Source organism: Pongo pygmaeus, chromosome 10, assembly GCF_028885625.2.
Source record: "Pongo pygmaeus isolate AG05252 chromosome 10, NHGRI_mPonPyg2-v2.0_pri, whole genome shotgun sequence".
Taxonomy (NCBI): Eukaryota; Metazoa; Chordata; class Mammalia; order Primates; family Hominidae; genus Pongo; species Pongo pygmaeus.
Window position 1 is genome coordinate 44,197,996 of NC_072383.2, and position 22,575 is coordinate 44,220,570.

Here is a 22,575-nt window from a genome sequence, read left to right on the forward strand (position 1 = left end):
AATTGGTTTAATTTCTTCCTTAAATGTTGGTAGACTTCACCAGTAAACCTATCTGGGTCTAACACTTTCTATTTTGAAAAACTATTAATTATTGATTCAATTCCTTTAATAGATATTGGCCTATTCAGATAGTCTATTTCTTCTTGTGTGACTTTTGACAGATTGTTTCTTTCAAAGAATTAATCCATTTAATTCAAGTTATCAAATATATGGCCTTAAAGTTCTTCACAGTATTCTTTGATCATCCTTTTAATGTCTGTAGGATCTGTAGTGATGTCCCTTTTTATTTCTAATATTAGTAATCTGTCTTTCTTTTTTATTAGTGAGCCTGGAAGAGGCTTGCCAATTTTGTTTATATTTTTAAAGAATCAGTGGTGGGTTTATTGATTTTGTTTATTGATTTCTTTAATTTCATTGATTTATGCAATAATTTTTTATTTTTTATTTACTTTTTGCTTATTTTCAATTTAATTTTCTCTTGTTCTGGTTTCCTAAGGTAAAATCTTAGATGGTTGATATTAGAATTTTCTTCTTTTAAAATATATATTAATACAATAAATGACATAAATTTATTTGCAAGCTGCATCCCATACATTTTGATGTTTTCTTTTTATTTTTATTTAATTCAATTTTTAAAATTTTCTTGAGATTTCTTCATTGTACCACATGTCATTTAGAAGTGTGTTGTTTAATCTCCGAGTACTTTTGGACATTCCAACTATCTTTCCATTGTTGTTTCTAGTTTAATTCCATTTTGATCTGAGAGCAGATATTCTGTTATTTCTATTCTTTTAAGTTTGTTAAGCTGTGTTTTATGGCTCAAAGTGTGATATATCTTGGTAAATGTTTCATGTGAGCTTGAGAAGAATCTGTATTTTGCTGATGTTAGACGAAGTAGTCTACAGATGTCAATTATATCCAGTGTTGTTGAGTTCAACTATGTCTTTACTGACTTTCTGTCTGCTAGATCTGCCCATTTCTGACAGATGGGTGCTGAAGTAGCTTTATTTATTTATACTTGCAGTTCTATCAGTTTTTGCCTTATGTATTTTGATGCTCTGATAGATGTATACACAATAAGAATTGTTATTTGGAGGTGGCAAAGATGGCCGACTAGAAGCAGCTAGTGTGCATAGCCCTCACAGAGAGGAACGGAAGGGGTGATTAAATACAGGATCTTCAACTGAAACATCCAGTTACTAGCACTGGGACTAATCAAGGAAACAACTTGACCCATGGAGAATGGAGGAAAGCAAGGCAGGACAACAGCCCACCTGGGAGTGATGTGGGGCCAAGGGAACCTCCCTTGCCCAGGGAAGCAGTAAGTGAATGTGTGACCTGGGAACCCACACTTCCTTCATGGATCTTTGCAACCTTTGGGTCAGGAGATCCCCTCATGAACTCAGTCCACCAGGCCTTCAGTCTGACATACAGAACTACATGGAGTCTCTGCAAAGTAGCCATGTAGGCACTTGCAGAGACCTAGGAGCCGTAGACACTTGGGCTCTCTGGACTTCCCAGAGCAAAAGTAACTGCAACTCTGGCAAAGCTGGCAGTTAGACTCCTGTACATACCCCTAGGGAAAGAGGCTGAATCCAGGGCACTGAGCAGTGACAGTCTACAGGCCCCACTTCCATAGCACCTCACAGAATAGGACCCATGGGCTTGGAATTCCAGCCAGCCACTGGTAGCAGCATTGCATGTCCCTGGGATGGAGCTCCCCAGGGGAGGAGTGGGCAGCCATCTTTGCTGTTTGGATGACTTAGCCACTCTAGCCTTCAGGCCTTGGGGAGTCCAAGCTGACAAGGGATGGAAGGGATCCCCCAGAACAGCACAGTTACTCTACAAAAATGTGGCCAGATTGCTTTTTAAAGCAGGTCCCCAATTCTGTTCCTCATCACCATGTGGGGCCTCCCAATTGGGGTCTCCAACTATCCCACCAGTGTTCTCTGGCTAACAGAGATTTCTAACCTCCCTGGCATGGAGCTCCCAGAGGAAGGGGCATGCTGCCATCTTTGCTATTTGGGTGACTTAGCTATTCTGGCCTTTGGGCTTTGGAATGTCTGAGGCTACCAGGGGCTGAAGCAGACCCTCAGCACAGCACAGATGCTCTATGAAAACATGGCCAAACTGCTTCTTTAAGTGAGTCCCCAATTCCATTCCTTCTAACCGGGCAAGACCTCTCAAATGGGGTCTCCAGCTACCTCCTACAGATGTGTTCAGGCTGGCAACAGGTCTGTACCTCCCTGGGATGGAGCTCCCATCTTTGGCTGCCATCTTTGCTGTTTTGCAGACTTCATTGGTGATACCTCCAGGTACTGGAAAATGACAGGCAGGTAGAAACTGGAGCAGGTCCCCAGGATACCACAGCAGCCCTATGGAAAAGTGGCTAGACTGTTATGTAGGTTCCTGTTCCCATATTTCCTCACTGGGAAGGTCCTTCAGGCCTGGACCTCCAGCCACCCGCTGCCAGAGCTATTAAACAAGTAGCAACTTGGCAACTTCCTGGGCAGAGCCTCCAGGGGCAACTGAAAACCTCTCTGCCACTGCCTCTGCAGTAGAACTGTCTTTGTTACCCTCAGACTAACAAAAGAACAAAGACCCTAAGTGCTTTATCCACACTTCCAACAGGCTGCAATCAACCCAAGGAGAAGAAGCCAGTCCCTCTCCCATGTGCTCCACACACCCTCCACTGCTCATCATCAGACAGGGACCCCTGGCTTGGGCCCACAGCACAGACCCTCCATCCTAGGCTGATTGCACCAAACAATTGCTGACCTGCATCTCTCTAGAGTGGAGTCCCCAGGAGATAAGTAAGGGACCCTTGGCCACGACCACTACTAAGGTTCCTTCCTCTGCTGCCACCAAGCTGGGGAAGGAACATAAACATTAGATTGATCACCCAGAGCTGCAGTAGACAGCCTAGGAGTGCCAAACCACTGTCTACAGCCAGAACTAAACGGGGAGAGGCACCCACACTTTCAGAGCATTGAGAGGGAATGTAGCTGCAATTGTGAAGAAACAGGGAAGCCACATGACCAAGAAAGAGTCTACCAACTGACTAATAAGCCTAAGTGCCACCTACTGAATCACACCCCAAAGCTTCAACACCAAAAATACCTCACTAACATACCCACTCTGAAACCAGAGACAAGAAGTCAACTTCAAATAAAGACCCTGCACAAAGTCTTTTTCCACTGAAAAAATCCAGAAAAGAAGTCTATTGACTGTACTCAATTTACACTGCAGTTAAAGGAATACCTCATGCAGAGATGAGGAAGAACCAGTGCAAGAACGCCAGTAACTCAAATGGCCAGAATGTTGTATGTCCTCCAAAAGACTGCACCAGTTCTCCAACGAGAGTTCTTAACTAGGCTGAACAGGCTGGAATGACAGAGATAGAATTCAGAATATGGATAGGACTAAAGGTCATCAAGATTCAGGAGGACGGAAAACTCAATTAAAAAAAATGAGACTCACAATAAAGCAGTACAGGAATTAAAGGATAAAATAGCTGGTATAAAAACAACCTAACGGACTTGACAAAGCTGAATAACATAATACAGTAATTTCACAATGGAATCACAAGTATTAACAGCAGAATAAACCAAGCTGAGGAAAGAATCTCAGAACTTGAAGACTGGTTCTCTGGAAAAAGACAGTCACAAAAATAAATAAATAAGAATAAAAAGAAATGAACAAAACCTCCGAGATGTATGGGATTGTGGAAAGAGGCCAAATCTACAAATCACTGGCATCCCTAAAAGGGAGGGGTAGAAAGCAAACAACTTGGAAAACATATTTCAGGATATCATCCATGAAAACTTCCCCAACCTTGCTAGAGAGGCCAACAGTCAAATTCAGGAACTACAGAGAACTCCTACAAGATTAACCAGAAGATCATCCCCAAGACACATAATCATTAGATTTTCCAAAATCAAATGAAAGTAAGAATGGCAAAGGAAGCTAGAGAGAAAGGGCAGGTCACTTAGAAAGGGAACATTATCAGGCTAACAGAAGATTTCTCAGCTGAAACCTTATAAGCCAGAAGAGATTGAGGGCCTATATTCAACACTCTTAAGAAAAGATTCTTCAACCAAGAATTTCACATCCAGCCAAACCAAGCTCCCTAAGCAAAGAAGAAATAAGATTCTTTTCAGATAAGCAAACGTTGAAGGAGTTCATTACAATCAGACGTGCCTTACAAGAGATCTTGAAAGGAGCACTAAATATAGAAAGGAAAGACCACTACGAGCTTATACAAAAACACACATAAACACACAGACCAGTATAACTTTAAAGCAACTACACAAACAAGTCAACATTATTACCAGTTAACAACATAATGACAGGATCAAATCCACACATATCAATACCAATCTTGAATGTAAATAGATAGCCCCACTTAAAAGGCACAGAGTGGCCAGGAAGATTTAAAAAAGCAAGACCTGATAGTATGCTGTCTTCAAGAGACCTGTCTCACACGTGATGACACACATAGGCTCAAAATAAAGGGAGGAAAATCTACCAAGCAAATGGAAAACAGAAAAGAGCAGGAGTTGCAATCCTAATTTCAGACAAAACAGATTTCAAACCAACAAAGACCAAAAAAGACAAAGAAGGGCAGTAGATAATGGTAAAGGGTTCAATTCAACAAGAAGACCTAACTATTCAAAATATATATGCATCTAACGGAAGCACTCAGATTCATAATGCAAGTTTTTAGAGACCTACAAAGAAACATGGACTCCCACACAATAAAGTGGGAGACCTCAACACTCCACTGACAGTATTAGACAGACTATCAAGGCAGGAAATTAACAAAGATATTTAGGACCTGAACTCAGCATTGGACCAAATGGATCTGATGAGTGTCTACAGAACTCTCCACCTCAAAACAACAGAATATACATTCTCATTGCCACAAGGCACATACTCTAAAATTGAACAAATAATTGGACATAAAACAATCCTCTAAAAATGCAAAAGAATAAAAAAATCATAACAGACACCCTTGGACTACAGTGCAATCAAAATAGAAGTCAAGACTAAGAAAATAGCTCAAAACCATGCAATTACATGGAAATTAAACAACATGCTCCCAAATGACTTTTGGGTAAATAATGAAATTAAGGCAGAAATGAAGAAACTCTTTGAAACTAATGAGAACAAAAATACAACATACCAGAACATCTGGGACACAGCTAAGACAGTGTTAGGAGGGAAATTCATAGCACTAAATGCTCACATCAAAAAGTTTTTAAAAAATCTCAAATTAACAACCTCACAACTGAATGAGTTAAAGAAGCAAGAACAAATCAACCCCAAAGCTAGCAGAAGATGAGAAATAACCAAAATTAGAGCTGAACTGAAGGAAAGTGAGAAACAAAAAGGCTTTCAAACAGTGAATGAATCCAATAGTTGGATTTTTGAAAAATTTAATAAAATAGGCCATTTGCTAGAGTAATAAAGAGGAAAAGAGAGGAGATCCAAATAAACACAATCAGAAATGATGAAGGGAATTTTACCAATGGCCCCGCAGAAATAAAAACAACCACCAGAAATTACCATGAACAACTCTATGAAAACAAACTAGAAAACCTAGAAGATGTGGCTAAATTTCTGGACATTTAGATCCTCCAAAGAATGAACCAGGAAGAAGTTGATTCCCTGAACAGACCAACAATGAGCTCTGAAATTGAATCAGTAATAAATAGCCTACCAACCAAAAGAAGCTCAGGAGCTGATGGATTCACAGATGAATTCCACCAGATGTACAAAGAAGAGCTGGTACAATTTCTACAGAAACTGTTACAAAAAAATTGAGGAGAAGGGACTTCTCCCCAACTCATTCTGTTAGGCCAGCATCATCCTGATACCAAAACCTGGCAGAGACACAACAAAAAAAGAAAACTTCAGGCCAGTATCCTTGATGAACATCGATGCAACAATTCTCAACAAAATACTTGCAAATCAAGTCCAGCAGCACATCAAAATTCTAATTCACCACAATCAAGTAGGCTTCATCCCTGGGATGCAAGGTTGGTTTGACGTACACAAATCAATAAATATGATTCATCACATAAACAGAACTAAAGACAAAAACCACATAATTCTCTCAATATATGAAGAAAAGGCTTTGGATAAAATTCAACACCTCTTCATGTTAAAAGCGCTCAATAAACTAGGTATTGAAGGAACATACCTGAAAATAGTAAGATTCATCTATGACAAACCCACAGCCAACATTATACTGAATGGACAAAAGCTGGAAGCATTCCTCTTGAAAGCTGGCATGAGACAAGGATGCCCTTTCTCACAATCCTATTCAAAGTAGTATTGGAATTCCTACCCAGAGCAATAAGGCAAGAGAAAGTAACAAAGGGCATCCAAATAGGAAGATAGGAAGTCAAACTATCTGTGTTTGTGGATGACACTATTCTGTATATGGAAAACCTTACAGTCTTGGCCCCAAATTCCTTCAGCTGATAAATAACTTTGGCAAAGTTTCAGGGTACAAAATCAATGTACAAAAATCACTAGCATTGTTATACATCAGCAACAGCCAAACCAAGAGCCAAATCAGAAAGGCAGTCCCCTTCACAGGTGCCACAAAAATAATAAAGACATAGGAATACAGCTAACCAGGGAGGTGAAATATCTCTACAATGAAAATTACAAAACACTGCTCAAAGAAATCAGAGATGACACAAACAAACAGAAAAACATCCCATGCTCATGGGTAGGAAGAATCAATATCATTAAAATAGCCATACTTCTCAAAGGAACTCACAGATTCAATGTTATTCCTATCAAATTACCAATGACATTCTTCACAGAACTAGAAACAACTCTTTTAAAATTCTATAGAACCAAAAGAGAGCCAAATAGCCAAGACAATTCTAAGCAAAAAGAGCAAAGCTGGAGTCATCACATCACCTGATTTCAAACTATACTACAGGGTTACACTAACCAAAACATCATGGTAATGATACAAAAACAGGCATATAGACCAAGGGAAGCGAATAGAAAGCTCAGAAATAAGGCTGCACACCTACAATCACCTGATCTTTAACAAAGCTGACAGAAACAAGCAATGGGGAAAAGACTCCCTGTTCAACAAATGTTGCTGGAATAATTGGCTAGTCATATGCAGAAGACTGAAGCTGGAACCCCTCCTTATACCACATACAAAAATCAACTCAAAATGGATTAGACTTAAATGAAAAACCCAATACTATAAAAACCCTGGAAGACAATCTAGGCAATACCATCCTGGACCTAGGAATGAGCAAAGATTTCATGACAGACACCAAAAGCAAACGTAACAAAAGGAAAATTGACAAGTGGGATCTAATTAACCTTAAGAGCTACTGCACAGCGAAACTATCAATAGAGTTAACAGACAATCTACGGAATGGGAAAAAATATTTGCAAATTATGCATTTGTCGAAGATCTAATATCTAGCATTGATAAGGAACTTAAACAAGAGAAAAAGAAACAACCCCATTAAATAGTGGGCAAAGGACACGAGCAGACACTTCTCAAAAAAGACATGCATGCAGCTATCAAAAAATAACAGATGTTGGCAATGTTGCAGAGAAAAGGAACACTTATACACTGTTGGTGTGAGTGTAAATTAGTTCAAGTATTGCAGAAAGCAGTATGGCATTCCTCAAAGAGCTAAAAGCAGAACTACCATTCAATCCAGCAATCCCCTTACTGGATATATACCCAGTGGAATAAAAATCATTCTTCATAAAGACTATTGAAGTGGATATTCATTGCAGCACTATTAACAATAGCAAAGTCATGCAGTCAACCTAAATGCCCATCAGTGACAGATTGGATAAAGAAAATGTGGTACATATACACCATGGAATACTATGCAGCCATAAAAAGAATGAGATCATGTCTTTTGCAGGAATATGGATAGAACTGGTGGCTATTATCTTCAGCGAACTAATGCAGCAACAGAAAACCAAATATTGCATGTTCTCACTTATAAGTGGGAGCTAAATGATGAGACCTTATGAAGACAAGGAAGGAAACAACAGACACTGGGGTCTTCTTGAGGGTAGAGGGTGGGAGAAGAGAGAGGAGCAGAAAAGATAATTATTGGGTACTGGGCTTAATTCCTGGGTGATGAAATAATCTGTACAACAAACTCCTGCGACATGAGGTTTCCTATGTAAAAACACTTCACATGTGCCCCTGAACCTGAAATGGAAGTTTAAAAAAGAGGATTGTTACTTATTCTTGGAGAATTGATCCCTTTATTTTTGTGTAATTTTCCTTTCTTCTCCTGATAACTTCCCTTGCTATGAATTCTGCTCTGTCTAAAATTAATATAAATACTCCCATTTTCTTTTGATTAGTATTAACATGGTATATCTTTAATCATCCAATTACTTTTAATTTATATGTGTTTTTATTTTGATGAATTTCTCATAAACAACATAGAGTTTTTATTCATTTTTATTTATTATTGTTATTATTATTTTTTGAGACAGAGTCTCTCTCTGTCACCCAGGCTGGAGTGCAGTGGTATGATCTTAGCTCACTGCAACCTGCATCTCGTGGGTTCAAGCAATTCTCCTGCCTCAAGCCTCCCCCAGTAGCTGGGATTACAGGTGTGTGCCACCACGCCCAGCTAATTTTTTTTTTTTTGTAGATATATTTTTTTAGTAGAGATGGGGTTTCACCATGGTGGTCAGGCTGGTTTCGAACTCCTGACCTCAAATGATCCGCTTGCCTTGTCCTCCCAAAGTGTTGGATTACAGGCATGAGCCACCATGCCCTGGTGAGTTTTTATTTTTTTAAATTAATTAGTTAATTAATTTTTGGACAGAGTCTCACTCCATCACCCAGGCTAGAGTGCAATGGCACGATCTCAGCTCACTGCAACCTCCGCCTCCCAGGTTCAAGCTATTCTCATGTCTCAGCCTCTGAGTAGCTGGGATTGCAGGTGTGCACCACCATGCCTGGCTAATTTTTGTATTTTTAGTAGAGATGAGGTTTTGTCATGTTGGCTAGGCTGGTCTCGAACTCCTGGCCTCAAGTGATCCAACCGCCTCGGCCTCCCAAAGTGCTGGGATTACAGGTATTCAGTCACCATGCCTGGCTATATAGTTGAGTTTTTGAAATCTATTTTGACAATATCTGTCTTTTAATTGGTGTGTTGAGATAATCAGTGTTCAACATGATTATTAATATAGTTGGGTTAAAATATGTCATATTTGTTACTGTTTTCTATTTGTTTCCCTTATTCTTTTTTTCTATTTTTTTGCACTATTTTAAAAAATCAATTGTGTTTTTTCATTTGTTTGCTTTTTGAAACAGAGTCTTGCTCTGTTACCCAGGCTGGAGTGCAGTGGCACCATCTTGGCTCACCGCAACCTCCGCCTCCCAGGCTCAAGTGATTCTCATGTCTCAGCCTCCTGAGTGGGATTACAGGCCTGTGCCACCACACCCGGCTAATTTTTGTATTTTTAGTAGAGACGTGGTTTCACCATGTTGGCCAGGCTGGTCTTGAACTCCTGACCTCAGGTGATCCACCCTCCTCGGCCTCCCAAAGTGCTAGGATTACAGGCATGAGCCACCGTGCCTGGCCCAATTGTGGTTTTAATTGAGCATTTTATGTGATTGAATTTTCTCTCCCTTCTTAGCATATCAGCATATCAGTGATCTTTTTTTCTCCTTGACTGCCTTGAAGTTTGCAGTATACATTTACAACTAACATAAGTCCATTTGCAAATAACACTTTACTGCTTCATGGGTAGTTCAGTACCTTATAATAACCAATTCATCTCATTTTTCATTGCTGTCATTCATTTAATTCATGCAGAAGCATACATATATATGCATATATAATTGAGTACGTTGTTGCTATTATGATTTTGAAAAAACTGTAATCTGTTAGATCAATTAAGAATAAGAAAAATGTTTTTAATTTTACCTTCACTTATTCATTTATGGATGCTTTTCCTTTTTTTATGTAGACCTGAGTTTCTGACATATATACTTTTTCTTCTGAGGAACGTTTAAAAGCCATTTCTTGTCAGGCAGAAATACTGGCAACAAATCCTCTCAATTTTTTTTTCTTAGAAAGTCTTTATTTCATCTTCACTTTTGAGTGAAAATTTCACAGTGTGCGGAATTCTAGGTTGGTGTTTTTTTTTCTTTTTTTAACAATAGTATTTCATACCCTCCACCTTCTTGCTTGCACGGATTCTGAGAAGTCAGATCTAATTCTTATCTTTGCTCCTGTATAGGTAAGGCATTTTTTCCCTCTGGTTTTGTTCAGAATTTTTTTTCATTTTTGATACGCCATAGTTTGAATATGATACGTATACATGTTGTTATTTTGGTGTTTATCTTGCTTGCTGTCCTCTGAGCATTCCAGATCTGTGGTTTGGTATGTGACACTACTTGTGGGAAATTCATAATCATGTTGCATTAAATATTTCATCTTTTCCTTTCTTTTTTCTCCTTCTGGTATTTCCATTATGCATATGTTATACCTTTTGTAGTAGTCCCACAGTTCTTGAATATTCTGTTCTTTCTTTTAGTCTTTTTTTCTTCTCAAATATTCTTTTTTCAGTAATGTTCAGTCTACACACAAGGCCATCCAAAACATTATTTCTATTACAGTGTTTTTATATGCAACATTTCTTTTTAAGTGTTTGTTAGAATTTTCATCTCTCTGCTTACATTGTCCATCTCTTTTTGCATGCTGTCTATGTTGTTTATTAAAGCCCATCAAAAAGCATTCTTTATTTCTATTATAGTGTTTTTTAATGTAACATTTATTTTTGAGTCTTTATTAGAATTTTCATCTCTCTGCTCACATTGTCCATCTGTTTTTGCATGCTGTCTATGTAATTTACTAGAGCCTTAACATTTTAATCACAGTTGTTTTATTTTTAATTCACAGTTTGATAGTTCTAGCATTTCTGCCATATCTGAGTTTGGTGCTGATGTTTACTCTGTCAGCTCAAACTCCGTGTGTGTGTGTGTGTGTGTATGTTTTTTGTTTTTTTGTTTGTTTTTGCTTTGCTTTTTGGTATGCCTTGTAATTTTTTCTTGATAACCAGACATGATTTACTGGGTAAAAGGAACTGCTGTAAATAGGCCTTTCGTAGTGTGGTGGTCTGATGTTGGGGGGAGGAAGCATTTTATAATTCTATGATTAGGTCTCAGTCCTTAGTAAGCTTGTTCCTCTGGACTGTGAACTTCACAAATGCTTCTTAGTCTCCCCTCCCCACACTTAGGTTGACATATTAGTCTGTTCTCATACTGCTATGAAGAAATACCTGAGACTGGGTAATTTATGAAGAAAAGAGGTTTAATTGATTCACAGTTCTGCATAGCTGGAGAGGCCTCAGGAAACTCATAATTATGGAGGAAGGTACCTCTTCACAGGGCAGCAGGAAAGAGAATGAGTGCAAGCTGGGGAAATGCCAGACATTTATATAAACAATCAGATCTTGTGATACTCACCCATTATCATGAGAACAGCATGGGGGAAACCAGTCCCATGATTCAATTACCTTCACCTGATCCCACCCTTGACATATGGAGATTATGGGGATTGCAATTCAAGGTGAGATTTGAGTGGGGACACAGAACCAAACCATATCATTCTTCCTCTGGCCCCTCCCAAATCTGGTGTCCTCATATTTCAAAACACAATCATGCCCTTCCAACAGTCCCCCAAAGCCTTAGCCCATTCTATCACTAACCCAAAAGTCCAAGTCCAAAGTCTCATCTAAGAAGAGGCAAATCCCTTCTATCTATGAACCTGTAAAATCAAAAGCAAGTTAGTTACTTCCTAGATACAATGGGGCTACAGGCATTGGGTAAATACATGCATTCCAAATGGGAGAAATTGGCCAAAATAAAGGGGTTACAGGCCCCATGCAAGTCTGAAATCTAATAGGGCAGTCATTAAACCTTAAAGCTCCAAAATGATCTCCTTTGACTCCATGTCTCACATCCAGATCATGCTGATGCAAGCGGTAGGCTCCCATGGCCTTGGGAAGCTCTGCCCCTGTGGCTTTGCAGGGTACATCCCCACCCCTGGCTGCTTTCGCATGCTGGTGTTGAATATCTGCAGCTTTTCTAGGCATACAGTGCAAGCTGTCAGGGGATCTACCATTCTGGAGTCTGGAGGATGGTGGCCCTCTTCTCACAGCTCTACTAGGCAATGTCCCATCTGGGATTCCATGTGGGGGCTCCAACCCCACATTTCCCTTCCACAGTGCCCTAGGAAAGATTCTCCATGAAGGCTCTGCCCCTGGAGCAAACTTCTGCCTGGACATCCAGACATTTCCATACATCCTGTGAAATTTAAATGGAGATTTCCCAACCTCAATTCTTGACTTCTGTGTACCTGCAGGCCCAATACCACATGTAAGCCACCAACACCTGGGGTTTGCACCCTCTGAAGCAACGGCCTGAGCTATACCTTGGCCCCTTATAGCCATGGCTGGAGTTGAAGCAGCTGGGACACAGGGGACCATGTCCCAAGGCTTCACAGAGCAGGGGGGCCCTGGGCCCAGCCCACAAAACCATTTTTCCCTCCTAGGCCCTAGGACCTGTGATGGGAGGGGTTGCTATGAAGGTCTCTGACATGCCCTGGAGACATTTTCCCCATTGTCATGGTGATTAACATTTGACTCCTCATTACCTATGTACGTTGCTGCAGCAGGATTGAATTTCTCCCAAGAAAATGAGTTTTTATTTTCTATCACATTGTCAGGCTGCAAATTTTCCAAACTTTAAGGCTCTGCTTTCCCTTGAACACTTTGCTGTTTAGAAATTTCTTCCACCAGATACTCTAAATCATCCCTTTCAGGTTTAAAGTTCCATAGATCTCTAGGGCAGGGGCAAAATGCCATCAGTCTCTTTGTTAAAGCATAGCAAGAGTGACCTTTATTCAAGTTCCCAACAAGTTACTCATTTCCATCTGAGACCACCTCTGCCTGGACTTCATTGTCTATATCACTGTCAACATTTTGGTAAAAGCCATTCAACAATGGCTAGGAAGTTCCAAACTTTCCCACATCTTCCTGTCTTCTGAGCCCTCCAAGTCTCTAAGAAGTTCCTAACTTTGCCACATTTTCCTGTCTTCTTCTGAGTGCTCCAAACTATTCCATCCTCTGCCTGTTACCCAGTTCCAAAGCTGCTTCCACATTTTGGGTGTCTTTATAGCTGTGCCCTACTACCTCGGTATCAATTTACTGTATTAGTTTGTTCTCACGCTGCTATGAAGAAATATCTGAAACTGGTAATTTATAAAGAAGAGAGGTTTAATTGACTCACAGTTCCACATGGCTGCGAAGGCCTCAGGAAACTTACAATTATGGTGGAAGTCGTCTCTTCACAAGGGGCAGTGAAGGCATCTCTTCACTGATGGCAGGGCACGGTGGCTCACACCTGTAATTCCAGCACTTTGGGAGGCCGAGGCGGGTGGATCACAAGGTCAGGAGATCAAGATCATCCTGGCTAACACGGTGAAACCCCGTCTCTAATAAAAATACAAAAAATTAGCCGGGCATGGTGGCAGGTACCTGTAGTCCCAGCTACTCGGGAGGCTGAGACAGGACAATAGCATGAACCTGGGAGGCGGAGCTTGCAGTGAGCCGAGATCGCCCCCTGCACTCCAGCCTGGGCGAAAGAGCGAGACTCTGTCTCAAAAAAAAAAAAAAAAAAAAAATCACCCACTGACTGGATCCTACTGGTGTCCTCATCCTCATGGTGATGAGTGAGTTCTCACTCTATTAGTTCCCACAAAAGCCAGTTGTTAAAAAGAGCCTGGCACCTCCCTTTTCACTCTTGCTTCCTCTCTCACCATCTGAGCTCTTCACACACAGGCTCCCTTTCACCTTCCACCATGAGTGTGAGCAGCCTGAAGCTCTTGCCTGTTGTAGGTGCCCAATCTTAAACTTTTCTAGTCATCAGGATTATGAGCTGAATAAACCTTTTTTCTTTGTAAATTACCTACCCAGACTCAGATATTTCTTAATAGCAACACTAGACAGACTAAGAGATCTAAGAACTGTTGATGTTTCAGTTGGTTCAGCTTTTCACTTTTTGTTAGGTCAAAATGGCAACTTTCAAGCTTCATACGTGCTGGAAGATGCTGCTATGTTTTTAAAATAAATTTTTTTTCAAAATATAGACAATTTTATGGTAACATTCTTGAAAATAGGTAACTCTCTCTGATAGTTTTCAGTTGTAATTTTTCACACCTCATAGTTAACTAGTTTAAAGGATTACAAAAAAATTTAACAATATCATTAGTTAATAATGGATGCAAAAGTAACTATTTTGACAACTGATGATTTTAATAACGGTGTACCTCTGAAAAGCACTTTGGTCAGTGATCATAAAAAAGACAGTATGGAGAGTTTGGTGAAGTGGAAATGTTAAACTATTTTCTAGCAGTAGAGTTGTTGCTTTTTCATTAACTAGCACTTGTTCTTACATCAATTCTTTTTTATATCCTCAAAATCATAATACCTGAGTTCAGCACTTTGTTCCAGGGAAAATTATTTAATCTGTTTTAGCCAAATAGAATGCTGTCAGTTACCCTTATTTCCCTGAATTTAACAGTCATGTGAAATTGAATCCCATGAGCTACACACACTACTTTCTGATATTTATTATCTTGCTGAAGGTGAGCAGAACAACAACTTTGCTTTTGTCCTATGATTTTAGAGATAATATCTGGTTGACAACTGGCTTGGGCACTAGTGCTTTTGGAGGTGGTGTGTTCGTCTAGTTGGAACCAGGGGCAGAGATAGCATCATTCCCACTGCGCCTGATTTAACTTGGCCTTGGATGATATCATAATTGGGGTTGAAACTTTCCACAGTAGATTACACAAATTTAACCATTATTTCAAGATTTTATCTATTTGTTTGAACAACTCAGCTCCAGAGATAACATTTTATAGACTCATGCTCCTTCTAAACTAATGTTACTGTCATTTGGATCTATTCTGATGCCTTTCCCATAGGCAATGGATTTTACTGAGTCATCCTTGGCCTATTTTTTTCCTGAACCTCACTGGGTTATTTGTGAGAGAGCTGGGGCCACTAGTAAAATCTCTGATTCTTGGTTACTGATTTTATCTGTGCAAAGCAAACCAGAGCAGACGGATGAAGCCATTGACAGAACCTCTTACTACTATGCTGGGAAGCAGAGGCTCAGACTGTATTAGAATGATTAATGTACAGGTAGGGGTTTTTGTTTTGATCCTGGTTACATCTTCAGCATTTTTGGATAGGATAAAATCTGTAAAGTAATGTTTATGGAAGTAAATAGCTGATTGATAAGACAGTCTTGGTTAGCCCTTTCAATCAGATGTCTGTGCATCAAGTGATAGAGCTAGGTTAGGCTATGACCCTTGAGTTCTGGATGAAAGGAAGCCAATTTTTTTATTCCTGAGATTGTGTTCATTCCATACTTCTTATTTGACAACAGAATATAACACCCCTGGATCAGTAGAGCCAGAGCAATTTGGAAGGTCAACATTCAACATACTTAGAGCTAGAAGGGCCAATTTAGACAATTTAGGCAAAAAGATTATTTTCTTTGAGTATAGACTGTCTGTCCAAGAAGACTCAAATTCTGTTCATGGCTATGCTCTAGTGTTTTGGCTGGCTGGTTTAGAGGTTCTGGTGTTTTCCCACCTCTCCAAAGTAAAATATTGACACAAATGAATTCAATGAGCTGATGAGGGAAGAAGAACTAGTTGGATGAGATTGAGCAGATTCTGAGATTTTGTAAACATCTTGGTGCTTTGGGAGGACTTGGGCATGATTTGATGTCTTCTGATGGGAAGGTGAAGCATTCTGGGCAGCTGGTGGAACTCTACACTTCAGATTTGCTCTCTTGTTTTCTCCTCTAGAGCTGAGGGCTATGCCCTGCCACCGGGCCACAAAGTGTCACAGGTATGCCCAATGCCCAGCCTGCACTACATTCTGGTTCTCACAAGGGATCCTTTTCTCAGTGATGTCCTTCAAAGCTAGCTGGGGCTTAGGTGTGCACTCCTTCCCCCAGGACCCAGAAAACATGTCAGGTTGTCCTGGCTCCCCAACCAGCCCAATCCAACCCTAAATAAAAACCTGAGCTTAAAAGAGGGGCAGATTTCTGTATACCAGTGGATTATGCAGTTGAGAAGGAAATTAAGAAACCCGAGTTCTCTCCCCAAATATGCTCTGGATTTGGGCTCTCAGCTTTCAGAGTGCTGATTGATTGTGTTACATTGCACAGCTTATTATAAAGCTAACTCTTACTCTTACTGTAACCCTTCTGCTTAATTAATTCAAGAACATTTAGTTCCAGGTACTAAGATTAGGGAAGGCGGTCTGAACCTCCTTGGCCTGAGCTTCCTGTTTCCAAGTGAAAAGACCTCCAGTAGTTTTACCCTCCAGGTACTCCCACCTAATAATACTGAGATAAGAGGCTGGTCAGCCAGATGTGTCTCAGCCCCTTCCTCTTTCCACAGATTATTGCCTGCTCCTCCAAGCCCTTCACTGTAGAATGGAAGCCTGTGATTTTCCTGGCATCATGCATGACTGAGAAGGTCAGTGTGGCTAATTCTGAGCTTCAACATCAGGAAGCCCATAGTTCTTCACACTGAGCCGCCTCCTGCAGCACAGTCATCCTTGGTAATAAAGCTGATATTTTAATCAATATCTGCCTTACTCTTTCATCTTGTCCCTCTTTTGGTTTAGAATTCAGATGGGAAAACAATTGTTTAGTTTATTGGACTCCTAACCATGTGCTTGGCAGACACAGGTGAATAAATACAGTCTCTATTCTCAGGAAATTCATAGAGCAATGGTGGGAGGTGGGTAGATGGAAACGGAAGCAAAAAAAAAATGTGAATTAGTGTAACTGGGGAAGTGGTGTAGTGGAGTTCAAGAGCTTCAGTTCTGGTCTCATTCAATCTTAGATGCATTCCCAAATGTGCCACTTAATAGATGAGTGAACCTGAGGAAGTAATTTTACCTCAGTGCCTCAGTTTTCTCATCTATAAAATGGGAATTATAATACCCACCTCACAGATTGTAAAGATTCAATGAGATGATATGTCTAAATTGTTCAGCATAGTGCCAAGCATGAAGAAAAATCACCCTTTTGACCATTGTTATTATTAGAAGTGTGTCATATATGCTGTGTAATCACTGGAGGGCACCTGTTTCTTCACGTGAGTGCTATTATCCAAAGAGAGGTAAAAAAGAATTCTGTCTATATCATAGAGCAATGATAAGCAAAGCAACCCCAGATTGTAGCTAATATATATTTTGGAGCATCACTCTGTAGGTTCTAGTTTGCTTTTCATTCTGTCAGTTGGGTGGTAGCTACTCTCCAGCCTGGCATGGGGCACCCAGCAGAGAGGGATCGGCAATCACCAGGCTGGTGCAGCACGAATGTATATTGGTTTATGAAAGCGGCTACCTCCCACATGCAAGAGAAGAGTAAAAGAGAAGAATAGAAGAGGAAAGAAGAAAAAAAGGAGGAGGTGAGGAAAAGGACGAAAGGGGAGGGGAGGAAAGGGAAGAAAAAAGTATAATTCAGTTCCTTCCAATAAATATGGCTGTGCAATAGTTTACATTGATATCACCAAAGTGATCAAATTAATGTATGAACTCACAGAATAATAATTCAAAATTGATACAAGGAAGTCACATGTAAATTAGGATGGACAGAAGACACATGGAAAGAGGGATATGCATAAAAGATGCAGGGGAAAGCCTTCATGAAAAAATATGGAAAGGAAATACAGAACTGTACTACTACCCTCCTCTATCTGTCAATTTCTACTAAGAAGTTTTATACCCTTATTATATAATTATAAAGTTCACATATACACTTTCTCATCTACACTATCTCTACAAGATACTCAGTCTTTATGAGATGACTTTTTTCATATCCAGTTCTTGCTCTTGTTTTAATGTTCTGGTACTTCAATCGCTTTGCAGCAGGAAGAAGGAAATCCTTTTTTTTTCTTTTTTTTTTTTCCTTTTGAGACAGAGTTTCACTCTATCACCCAGGCTGGAGTGTAACGGCGCAATCTCGGGTCATTGCAACCTCTGCCTCCCAGATTCAAACCATTCTCCTGCCTCAGCCTCCTGAGTAGCTGGAATTACAGGCACGCACCACCACGCCCTGCTAATATATATATATATTTTTTTGTATTTTTAGTAGAGACAGAGTTTCACCATGTTGGTCAGGCTGGTCTGGAACTCCTGACCTCGTGATCTGCCCACCTTGGCCTCCCAAAGTGCTGGGATTACAGGTGTGAGTCACTGCGCCTGGCCAAGACCCTCCTTTTTAAGACCAACATCCAAGCGTCTACTTATGACAACACCCTGCCAACCTCCATCCACCTGGCTACTTATTCCAGCTGCAGCAGCCTCCCTCTTGCTCTTTAGCATTTGAGCTTCCTTTGGCTGGAATGTCCATCCCCCTGACTTCCACACTGCTTGCACCTTCACTTTCCTTAGATCCTACCAATACTACCTTATTGGGAAAACTTTCTCTGGCCACTTTTTTTCAATGAGAACTCTATCTCCCCAAAATACTCCTTCCCTTTTCTCCTGCTTTATTATTCTCCAAAGCCATAATCTCCATCTAACATGGTATATACCTTTACACGTTCACTGGCTTATTGTTGTCTTTCCTTCTGTCTTAGGTTGGATTTCCTAGAAACAGAACCTGAGAGAAGAATTCAGGTGTGTATTGAGGGAATGCTCTTCAGGAAAACCTGTAAAGGGAGGGAATGATGCAGGATAGTGTGAGTGAAGCAGCCGGGCAAGGTTGTGCTTCCAGGGAGGTCTAGCCATGAGAAAGAATTTCTCTGGTGCACTAATTGCATCTGGAGGCAAGAGGTCCACTCTTTGTACCCTTCTGTCAGTCAGTCGTTGGCTTTGTGCTAAGTTAGGGGCATTGCGACTTCCTGGCTGAGGCAATGCCCTTGCACTGAGGTCAATTCTCTTGCGCATGGGATAGATGGGAGCCAACATGCATAGTAACTGGGAGCGGAAGTGTTGGCCATGTAAAAGGGATCCAAGACAGGCAACTAAATGACATCTAACACTTCCATTACAGTATAATCTCCATGGTATTTCAGACTTTCTGGTTTGCTCCGTGCTGTATTTCTAGCACACAGAACACAGCCTGGCACATAGTAAGTCTTCAATAAATATTTATTGAATGACTTAATAATCTTAGTGAACTGGTGTAATGTGTATGCCAGGGGACATAATGGTGAATGAGACAGACATGGTCCCTGCCCTCGTGGAGGTATGGTTTAATGGGAATGCAGACATTGGCAATTCAAACAGTTTGATCAGTTCTATCACGAGAAAAGCAGAGTGGGCTAAGAACACACAGTAGGGACACTTAAACCCCAGAATTTGGAAAGGGAAAGTACTACAAACTTTGTGGTATGGTCAAGGTCTGTGTTTTTCATTGTAATTATTCATAGAAAGCAGAGGGCACATTGATAAAGTCGGGAAAATATTTGCAAGACTGCAGAATTACTGTGAAGATTCGAATGCAGTTTTGTTTCACCCATGATTTCTGTCACAAATAGAAAGATCAAAGGTTGAACAACCTGAACCAGGACTTCTTACATTTGCCCCATGGTCTGTCTGTTGTCCCATCTTCACAATGAGAGGGTTGAACTTGAATTTCCTTCCTCAGGTCTCTGGAGGGACCTGGGTATAGGGCTCTGCCCATTCTGTGGTAGGAAATGAGGGAGTACCAGCCAGTCAACTATTACTGCCAGCCAGTCAGTATTTCCTGGGATTGAGAGATTCCCTTGGACATTTGGGAATTGGCATAGTTTTCCTTTAGAATTATCAGTGTGGTATTTATTAGGCGGTTTAGTAGTTAGGTCCATTTAAAAAAAGAGAACTCAATTCCCCTGAGGAAAGCAGACAGCTACCACAATGATGCCTTGGCCTCAGTTGGTGCTTGGTAACCCCGGTCATCAATGAATTTACTTGTATGATCTGGTCTGTCTAGGGGATTCTACACTGCACAGATGCAAACTGGCTTCCCCAATTTTTCCCAATTTGGTTTATACAGTTACGTGTAAGATCCCACATATTTGGGGGAATGTGTGTGTGTATGTGTGTGTGTGTGTGTGTGCATGCATGCACACAAGAGCTTGTGAATAGTTGGGGAAAGGCCATACGAGTTGAATTGGGGCAGTGTCTTCAACTACAGCATGACTTTTTTGGAGAGAGAGTCTTGCTCTACTGCCCAGGCTGGAGTACAGTGGCACAATCACAGCTCACTGCAGCCTCAACCTCCTGGGCTCAAGTGATCCTCCTGCCTCAGCCTCTCAAGTAGCTGAGACCACAGATGTGAGCCACCAAACCCAGTTAATTTGTTTTGTACTTTTTGTAGAGACAGGGTCTCACTATGTCGCCCAGGCTGGTCTCAAACTCCTGGACTCAAATGATCCTCCTGCCTTGGCCTCCCAAAATACTGGACTATAGGTGTGAACCCCTGTGTCCAGCCTATAGCACGACTTTTAATATTTGATAGTCGTGTGCCTTTAGACATTTTCATAATTCATCCTGGAGAATGGTAAAAAATAAGTTTTGTTGGAATATAAAAAGGCCATTGAAATGTCACAGAGTGGTTACCTAACAGTAAATTATATAAGGCCTGAAGGTAGGGGTAGGAGAGGGGATATTAGTCAGGAATTTCTAGTAATTTGAAGCCATGCAAAAACAACAATGTTCTCAGGCATTATTGTGTTTGTTGCTAACTTTTGGCAGAGCGATTTTGAGGGTTTTTAGCTCTTCCCAGTCTGGGCAGTCACATTGGGCTTGTCACTTCTGCCTCTCGCTTGTGCTGTGTTCATGCCCTGGATGGGTGCTCTTGATTGGCTGCTGCCTTACCCACCCCTTGGCACAGCTGCCTTGAGGTCTGCCATGTTCATTGGGGCCCACTCTGCTAATTTATTTTGCCAGCTTTGTGCTTAAATTTCTTCTAGATTCAGAGCTTTGATTGAAGGAATATAATATGTCACAAAAATAGCTGTTTTCATTTACCAAATACTAATTTTTTGCAAGATGATAGTTCTTTAGAAGGAGATATTTCCTGAATGCTAGTTAGTTATAAAATTTGTTTTACATAAGTTTGTTGAGTGTTAGAATATTTGTGAAAATAGAGGTGGGTGCATAATGTCATGGTTTGTTAATTGAATGCTGACCTAAATAACGATACGATGGTGTAATGGGAGGAGTCCTGGACTAGGAGGCGGGAAAGGTTGGCGCTTGATACTGCTTGGTTGTGACCTTTGGCAAGTCCCTTGACCTCTCTTGGCCTCAGTTTCTCTACAGAACTAGATAATGCATAAGGCTCCTTCTAACTCTATAAGCAAAGTTCTAAGTCTATGTAGCTGGAAAGCTTGCAAAATCAGCAAGGGTGTGTGTTTTTATTCAGGTATCTTAAACCCGTCTCCTAGAACTTTGGGTCAAAATTGACCTTGTGAAAAATAAAACCAAACAGTTGAAGGCTCTAGCTTATCTGACACCCTAACTTAATTTTGATCAAATGTTGTTTTTACATGAAATAGATTACTAAGATAATAATATGCTTGGGTAAAACGTATTGGCTCTAGACAAAGGAATTGTTTTTTTGGCTCTGTCAGTTCTTATAAGGGAAAGCTGATATTTTCATCAGAAATGGGGTGCAGTCTCCCTTGGGAGAGCTCAATGCCATGTAAGCCAACACATATATTACCCTAGGACTTAAACAATTCTATGCTGGGGATAATCAGAAATATGCACATATTTCTTTTTTCTTAAGCAATACCCAACAAATTCAGAAAGTTGTCATATTTGAATTGTTTTCCTTTTCAGAGGAGGGATGTGCAATACTGAATAAGGAGAGAAATATTTTTCTAGGAACTATTTTTCATTTTTTTTTAGCGTTTTTTTTTTTCAGGAAAAAAACCACTTTTGAGGCACAGTTGTCATAAAATGTCATTTGTAGCATGAAGCAAATATAGAAACTCTGTCCCTTTGCAGACAGGGCTGCCTATTAAGTGATGGCCAGTCAGACTTACTTGATGACTCAGTACAGTGAGAGACAAGCATTAGAACTGTTAGTTGTTACTAACACTAAGCAGAATAAACAGAAAACAGGCAAAATAGGGTCAAGTAGAATTGTCAATTTTTGCCTTTCAGAGTCATTAAAGGGAAGAACTACGGCTGAGTCATTAGAGTGGGTTAGTTGTTTGAGTTATTCCATCAATCCGAAATTAGAATTACCTTCATACCTTCCTTGCCTTTCCAAACTTCTGGGCCATGTCACTGAGAGTGGCCAGGACTCAGCTGATCTGCAGCAGGGAAACCACCCCCAATCTGTGGCTACTCCTATACTTGGGCTTAAATTGGACATAAGGCCATTTCATACAATTTCAGATGTTTGTGTTTTGTCTTTGCAACATGATATATATGGTTAAAATAATATAATTAATTTTTAATATTGTAGCTTATTGAAAGATAAAAAGTGAGCCTTGCTGCTTTTTT

General features: G+C 40.4%; 1 long non-coding RNA gene across 1 annotated transcript in view; it reads left to right on the forward strand.

Moving 5' to 3' along the window:
- LOC129010238 (uncharacterized) overlaps positions 1-22,575 on the forward strand; it is a 247,780-nt gene that overhangs the window by 202,556 nt on the left and 22,649 nt on the right. The window contains exons 6-8 of the long non-coding RNA XR_010127792.1: positions 16,521-16,683; positions 17,369-17,540; positions 18,714-18,753. This is a non-coding gene — a long non-coding RNA (uncharacterized LOC129010238). The remainder of the gene's footprint in view (positions 1-16,520; positions 16,684-17,368; positions 17,541-18,713; positions 18,754-22,575) is intronic.